At 42.5% G+C, this 8,244-nt stretch overlaps 1 long non-coding RNA gene across 1 annotated transcript in view; it reads left to right on the top strand.

The window, feature by feature from the left end:
* The first annotated feature begins 1,031 nt into the window (after positions 1–1,031).
* The window catches only part of LOC148132658 (uncharacterized), a 335,548-nt gene continuing 328,335 nt past the window's right edge, over positions 1,032–8,244 (top strand). The window contains exon 1 of the long non-coding RNA XR_015747713.1: positions 1,032–1,077. This is a non-coding gene — a long non-coding RNA (uncharacterized LOC148132658). The remainder of the gene's footprint in view (positions 1,078–8,244) is intronic.

The raw sequence follows: 8,244 nt of genomic DNA, 5'->3' as shown, positions 1-8,244 counted from the left end.
CCTTGCTTTGTGGGGGGAAAAAAAGCTACCCCGGCGCAGACATACACAATTCAGACCCGACGTAAAAATAAAATAAAAACAAGACAAGCGAAGGGAGGAAAGTGACAGAAAGAGGAATGGCTCAGCGTAGAAAAATGAGGGGGGGGGGACTGCGACACACGCAACAACAGCGCCAGAGCTGCTGTGGGTATTGTGTTGTCCAATGGCTTTTTTGCGTCTCTGGAGATCGCTTCCTTGCCCTCCCTCCCCGATTTTTCCCCATATCTGACACCAGAACTCTTTGGCTTGAAGTTTAGCCTGTAAATCACCTTCCTTGGCGCTGTCGGCACTCGCACTCGCTCCGTTGTTTAACCGAGAGCAAGAACAGATGGGAGCAAGGGGAATTGTAGCTCGTTTTTATGATTATTTCCACCTCCCCTCGCTGGCCCTAAGCTTTGCCTCTCCCCCCCCCCTCCAGGTTCCTCCCCCCCCTTCCTCCTTCTTTACTGACAGATGCTAAAGACGACTGGAGATCTTTCCTCTGGAAGTCTCGAATTGCTAACTAGGGCATACAAAACCTTTGCCAGACCGATACTTGAATACAACTCATCTGTCTGGAATCCGCACTGTAGATCGGACATGAATACAATCGAGCGAGTCCAGAAGTATTTCACGAGAAGAGTTACTACACTCCTCTGCTCGCAACAGAATACCCTACACCACCAGGCTTGAGATTTTGGGCTTGGACAACCTTGAACTATGCCGCTTATGGTTGGACTTAAGCGTAGTACACAAAATTATCTGCTACAATAATTCTTTAATGTCCAATCCTTTGCCTATCTGTCTTGTAGGTACAACCAGTCAATGACTACTTCCGCTTCAACCACAACAACACAAGAACACACAACAGATACAAACTCAATGTTAACCGCTCCAAACTTGATTGCAGAGAGTACGACTTCAGCAACCGAGTGGTCAATGCCTGGAATGCACTACCTGACTCTGTTGTTAGATCCTTTAACCCCAAAAACTTTAACCTCAAACTATTCACTATTGACCTCACCCCATTCCTAAGAGGTCTGTAAGGGATGTGCATAAGTGCACCATCGTGCCTCCTGCCCCCCGTCCTATTGTCCCCATTTATTCATACCTATTTCCTGTATTCTTACTCATGTTTATACTTTTACCTATTATCTTGTAAGTGATTGACAAATCAAATAAATAAAAATAAATAAAAAATGGAAGGAAGGAAGGGGGGAGGAAGGAGAACAGGGAAGGGGAAGGAAGGAAGGAAGGAAGGAAGGAAGGAAGGAAGGAAGGAAGGAAGGAAGGAAGGAAGGAAGGAAAGGAAGGGAGAGAATACCCATTCCTAAGAGGTCTGTAAGGGGTGTGCATAAGTGCACCATCCTGCTTACCATCCCTGTCCTATTGTCCCCATTTATTCGTCCCTATTTCCTGTATTCTTACTCATGTTTGTACTTTTACCTATTATCTTGTAAGTGATTGACAAATCAAATAAATAAAAAATAAATAAAAAATGGAAGGAAGGAAGGAAGGGGGAGGAGAGAAGGGGAACAGGAAAGGGAGGGGGAAGGGGAAGGGGAAGGGGAAGGGGAAGGGGAAGGGGAAGGGGAAGGGGAAGGAAGGAAGGAAGGAAGGAAGGAAGGAAGGAAGGAAGGAAGGAAGGAAGGAAGGAAGGAAGGAAGGAAGGAAGGAAGGAAGGAAGGAAGGGAATACCCATTCCTAAGAGGTCTGTAAGGGGGCGTGCGTAAGTGCCCCATCATTGTCCCCATTTATTCATACCTATTTCCTGTATTCTTACTCATGTTTATATTTTTAACTATATTATCTTGTAAGCGATTGACAAATCAAATCAATCAATCAATCAATAATTTTTTGTCGCACGAAGGGCTCATTCCTTGGCAACCCTGCCCGCTAAGAGGTTTCCAAGTATGCACACCCAGGGATAACCAAGGATGCCGATCAATGTTGGACTGCTGTCACCCAGGAGAAGGAGAGAAGGAGGGGAGGCAGCAGGATATAGATTTCATGTCAGGCTGAATTTTCCTGCCATAAACGAGAGTCAGGCCTGTGAAGAAAGGAGAGGACGTGTATCTTTTCCTGTTGGGTTGGCTTCGGAGGGCGGCTTGGAGTCAGACTGGAAGCACTGAAAAATTCATTCGTTCATTCACTCACTCACTCACTCGTTCATTCATAAATGAATGAATGAATGAATGAATGAATGAGGCCAGGATGAGAAGCAACAAGGATGGAAACTCGTCAAGGAGAGAAGCCACTTGGAGCCAAAGAAGAATTTTCTGACAGGGAGGACGATTAAGCAGTGAAACAGAAATGTTGGTTGCTCTATCACTGGAGGTTTTTAAGAAGAGATTGGGCAGGCAATTGTCTGAAGTGGTATAGGGAAGGAAGGAAGGAAGGAAGGAAGAGATGGGAAAAGAAGAAAGGGAAGAGAGGCAGGGATAAAGGGGGAGGGATGAAGGGAGGGAAGGAAGGAAGGAAGAGGTGGGAAAAGAAGAAAGGGAAGAGAGGCAGGGATAAAGGGGGAGGGATGAAGGGAGGGAAGGAAGGAAGGAAGAGGTGGGAAAAGAAGAAAGGGAAGAGAGGCAGGGATAAAGGGGGAGGGAAGGAGGAAGGGATGGGAAAAGGAAAGAGAAGCAGGGGTAAAGAGGGAGGGAGGGAAGGAGGAAGGAAAATAGGGAGGGATGGGAAACAAAGAAAGGGAAGGAGGGATAAAGGGGAAAGGAGGGAAGGAAGGAAGGAAGGAAGGAAGGAAGGAAGGAAGGAAGGAAGGAAGGAAGGAAGGAAGGAAGGAAGGAAGGAAGGAAGGAAGGAAGGAAGGAAGGGCAGGCAATGAATAGAAGATCCTTAGAGAGGGTTCCAATTTGGAACTGAGGAATTTCCTGAAAATGAGATCAATTAATCAGTGGAACGATTTTCCTCCAGAAATTATGGCAAGTGAACAACCGGTTGTCTGGAAATGGTGTAGGGTCTCCTGCTTGGGCAGGGGGTTGGACTAGATGACCTACAAGGTCCCTTCCAACTTTATTCTCATTCATTCATTCATTTTCAAGGACACCTGAATCCCCAATATTAATAGTCCTCAACTTACAACCAAAACTGTGAGTGAAGTTTCTGTTGTGAAGAGAGTCCCACCCGATTTTATGACCTTTTTCGCCATGGTTCTTAAGCGAATCACCGCAGCCCCGTGGTTCTTAAGCGAACCATGCTTTCCCATTGACCTTTCTCGTCAGTAGCCAGTGAGGATAAGTCGCAAAACGGGGATCTGTACAGAAGACAAATCTACCACTGTACAGAATACAGAATATTCATATGTACAGTGGTAGATTTTGTCTTCTGTACAGATGCAGATAGATAAACTCAACAAGACGTCCATAACAAAGTACTTTTATTGGTTCATCGGGTATCCTCATAACTCACGTTTGTGACGAAGTTCTTCTTTAATGTCCAATCCTTTGCCTATCTGTCTTGTAGGTAAAAAGATGGTTATCTCCTTAGCCCTTTCCTCCCATCTCGTAGCGGTAGAGTCCGTGAGTTCAGGCAAGAGTGAGGAAACCTCCCCCAACCCATCGAGGGTCAATTGAGTGACCAATCAGGATTACAGACGTGGTCACGTGACATGGACTATGTTCCCCAGGATACCTTTAACTATATTTACCATGATGCATTCCCTTAAAGGGACAGCTCATAATTGCTTACCTAACTATCCAATTCCCATACACTGGCTGGACAGCACACTCCTTGCCTGGAATTGTAAATTCCACTTTTAAAGAAGAAGAAAAAAAATTAACTATACCGGGTTATATCTACAACGAGAGTAGACCCTTCTACGTCTATGTGAGCAACAGAGTTGAGCGGATCAGGAGATCTTCTAAACCAGTGCAGTGGCGGTATGTTCCAACAGACCAGAACCCTGCAGATCATGCAACAAGGTCTATTCCTGCATCCCAGTTATCAACTTCTACTTGGCTCAAAGGGCCCGAGTTCTTGTCGCATACGGATGCCTTGGAACCAGAAAAACCCGATTTGTATGAACTCCTAGATCCAGATCATGATGGTGACATTCGACCCCTAGTCAAGAAGGTAGAACCAGTCATCCCTCCGGTCGTCTGCCTAGCAACGGATGTTTCAACGCGAGAAGACAGACCCCTTGAAACCCGCTTGCTTTGAACGCTTCTCCTGATAGAAACCACTGTACAGAATACAGAACACTTTTCTATTCTATTCTATTCTTTTCTATTTTATTCCATTCCATTCCAGTCTATTCCAATGTATTCCTTATTCTATTATATTCTTTATCCTTATTCTATTCTATTCTACTCTAATTTTCTATATTCTATATTTCTGTTCTATTTTCTATCCTATCCTATCCTGAATTCTATTCTAATCTATTCTTGTTTTCTATTTTCTATCCTATCCTATCCTGAATTCTATTCTGATCTATTCTTGTTTTCTATTTTCTATTCTATCCTATCCTGAATTCTATTCTGATCTATTCTTGTTTTCTATTTTCTATCCTATCCTATCCTGAATTCTATTCTAATCTATTCTTGTTTTCTATTTTCTATCCTATCCTATCCTGAATTCTATTCTAATCTATTCTTGTTTTCTATTTTCTATTCTATTCTATCCTGAATTCTATTCTACTCTATTCTTGTTTTCTATGTTCTATCCTATCCTATCCTGAATTCTATTCTAATCTATTCTTGTTTTCTATTTTCTATTCTATTCTATCCTGAATTCTATTCTAATCTATTCTTGTTTTCTATTTTCTATTCTATCCTATCCTGAATTCTATTCTGATCTATTCTTGTTTTCTATTTTCTATTCTATCCTATCCTGAATTCTATTCTGATCTATTCTTGTTTTCTATTTTCTATCCTATCCTATCCTGAATTCTATTCTAATCTATTCTTGTTTTCTATGTTCTATCCTATCCTATCCTGAATTCTATTCTAATCTATTCTTGTTTTCTATTTTCTATTCTATTCTATCCTGAATTCTATTCTAATCTATTCTTGTTTTCTATTTTCTATCCTATCCTATCCTGAATTCTATTCTGATCTATTCTTGTTTTCTATTTTCTATTCTATCCTATCCTGAATTCTATTCTGATCTATTCTTGTTTTCTATGTTCTATCCTATCCTATCCTGAATTCTATTCTAATCTATTCTTGTTTTCTATTTTCTATCCTATCCTATCCTGAATTCTATTCTGATCTATTCTTGTTTTCTATTTTCTATCCTATCCTATCCTGAATTCTATTCTGATCTATTCTTGTTTTCTATTTTCTATTCTATCCTGTCCTGAATTCTATTCTGATCTATTCTTGTTTTCTATTTTCTATCCTATCCTATCCTGAATTCTATTCTAATCTATTCTTGTTTTCTATTTTCTATCCTATCCTATCCTGAATTCTATTCTACTCTATCCTTGTTTTCTATTTTCTATTCTATCCTATCCTGAATTCTATTCTAATCTATCCTTGTTTTCTATTTTCTATTCTATCCTATCCTGAATTCTATTCTAATCTATCCTTGTTTTCTATTTTCTATTCTATCCTATCCTGAATTCTATTCTAATCTATCCTTGTTTTCTATTTTCTATTCTATCCTATCCTGAATTCTATTCTAATCTATTCTTGTTTTCTATGTTCTATCCTATCCTATCCTGAATTCTATTCTAATCTATTCTTGTTTTCTGTTTTCTATTCTATCCTATCCTGAACTCTATTCTAATCTATTCTTGTTTTCTATTTTCTATCCTATCCTATCCTGAATTCTATTCTGATCTATTCTTGTTTTCTCTTTTCTATCCTATCCTATCCTGAATTCTGTTCTGTTCTATAGTCTATTCTATTCTATTCCAATACAGAGCAAGCTAGAATCACGGCCTGCCCTGTCCATCCGAGGAAGGCCTGGCAAATCCTCCAAAACCTCCCCTTAAATGAACAGAGGACCTTGTAAATCGAGGGGCCGCCATTGAAAGGGTTAAACCCATCTTACCTGTCCTTCACTCTCCCTGCCATCCCTCCCAAGTTGGGCTAATGGGGTTGCCCAGCAGGGTCACCCTCAAAATATCCCGGTCATTTTTACCTAGTTGCAAGCTTGCTGACTGGCTGGGAAAAAATTACTTTTCTTTTCTTTTTTTTTTGGAAGATTGGAAATGGAAACCAGGGAAGGTTTAATTGGGGTGGCTGAAGGGGTCAAGGTGAGGCCCTGATTCAAGACTGTATTTTAATGGCCATTTTGGGGGCAATTAACTGGGGGTTAACCGCAATATTTGGTGTCTGTCCATCTGTCTTAAACGATGCCGGCTGGGGGATTCTGGGAGCTGAAGTCTACCCTCTGTCTGGGCGTTGTAAAATTGGGGATGTATTTATTTTTTAAAACAAATTACCTGGCTGCCCAATTCATCCTTGGTGACTCCAGGCACAGTGGTGGGATTCAAATTTTTTTTTACTACCGATTCTGAAGGCGTGGCTTGGTGGGTGTGGCAGGGGAAGGATACTGCAAAATCCCCATTCCAGAGGCGGTATTCAGCTGGTTCTGACCAGTTCTGGAGAACCACCGGTAGCGTAAATTTTAAATAGTTTGGAGAACTGGCCAATCTCACCTCTGACTGGCCCCGCCAACCCCATCTCTTCTCTGCCTCCCATTGAGTCCCAGCTGATCGGCTGGGTCTCCTTGGGTTGCCCTGCCCAGGAGAACGGAGCTGGAAAGCAGGTTAGGGAAGGAGGATTTTGAAGTATATCCATCCCCTGCCATGCCCACCAAGCCACACCCATAGCTGATCGGCTGGGTCTCCTTTGGTTGCCCTGCACAGGAGAACGGAGCTGGAAAGCAGGTTAGTGGGGTGGGGAGGGAAATGAGGATTTTGCAGTATATCCTTCCCCTGCCACACCCACCAAGCCACGCCCACCAAGCCACACCCACAGAACCAGTAGTAAAAAAAAATTGAATCCCACCACTGCCTCATTTCTTCCCCGCCCCACTAACCTGCTTTCCAGCTCCGTTCTCCTGTGCAGGGCAACCCAAGGAGACCCCAACTGATCAGTTGTGGGCATGGCTTGGTGGGCGTGGCATTCTGTGGGTGTGGCTTGGTGGGTGTGGCAGGGGGAATTTCCCTCCCCACCCCTCTGACCTGCTTTCCAGCTCCGTTCTCCTATGCAGGGCAACCCAAGGAGACCCCAACTGATCAGTTGTGGGCATGGCTTGGTGGGCGTGGCATTCTGTAGGTGTGGCTTGGTGGGTGTGGCAGGGGAAATTTCCCTCCCCACCCCTCTGACCTGCTTTCCAGCTCCGTTCTCCTGGGCAGGGCAACCCAAGGAGACCCAGTCGATCAGCTGGGACTCAATGGGAGGCAGAGAAGAGATGGGGTGGGCGGGGCCAGTCAGAGGTGGGATTGGCCGGTTCTCCAGAACTACTCGACGTTTCTACTACCGGTTCTGCAGAACTTCTGAATAACAGAATAATAAACTTGGAGAATAGGGACCTTGGAGGTCATCTAGTCCAACCCACCCTGCCCAAGCCAGAGACCCTACACCAAATCCAGTACATTAGCCCACAGCCAGCCTGTTTGAGAACGTGGCAATCGGGGATGAGCCCCCTCGCTCCCTTTGCCCTTTCTCTGATAAGCAATTTGACTCCGACAGCTCACCTGTGCCCACCTCCCCTTTTCTTAGCCCTGGGGGTCTCCTCCTCTCAGCCTTCCTTTTTTTTTTTTTTGTAAATTTTTTATTGATTTTTAAAGACAAACATAAACAAACAAAACATCAAAACATCAAACTTTCTTCTGTAAGTATGCAAGCAGTGTGCCGGTTGGTTTACAGTTTTTTTTTGCGCATCCATTTCACAGTCTTCAGTTACAGCTACATTGCATAATAGCTCATATTATCAATCAGAAATTGAATACCCTAGTATCATTACTAATCAATCATTTGACAATAATTTTATTCGTTCATATTTTGCGAGATCACTATAATTTACTTAGTATTATTCTGTAACGATTCATATAATCCTCCCCAAATCTATCCTAAAAACATTTTATAGCTATAGTAAAAGAGGAAAAAAAAATACACCTTTATAATATTTATTATATAGTAAAAGAGGGGGGAAAAATACACCTTTATAATATTTATTATTTTCTAAAAATTCTACATATTTCATTATTGTATTTTATTATCTAACCATGGATAGAAAAAGGTCCCCAAATTTTATAAAATT

This window comes from Notechis scutatus, chromosome 1 (genome assembly GCF_049901735.1).
Source record: "Notechis scutatus isolate UNSWTSFEM ecotype Mainland chromosome 1, rNotScu1.2, whole genome shotgun sequence".
In the NCBI taxonomy this organism is placed as follows: domain Eukaryota; kingdom Metazoa; phylum Chordata; class Lepidosauria; order Squamata; family Elapidae; genus Notechis; species Notechis scutatus.
Note: the sequence above shows the minus strand (reverse complement) of the source record. Positions and strands in the feature narration are given on the sequence as shown.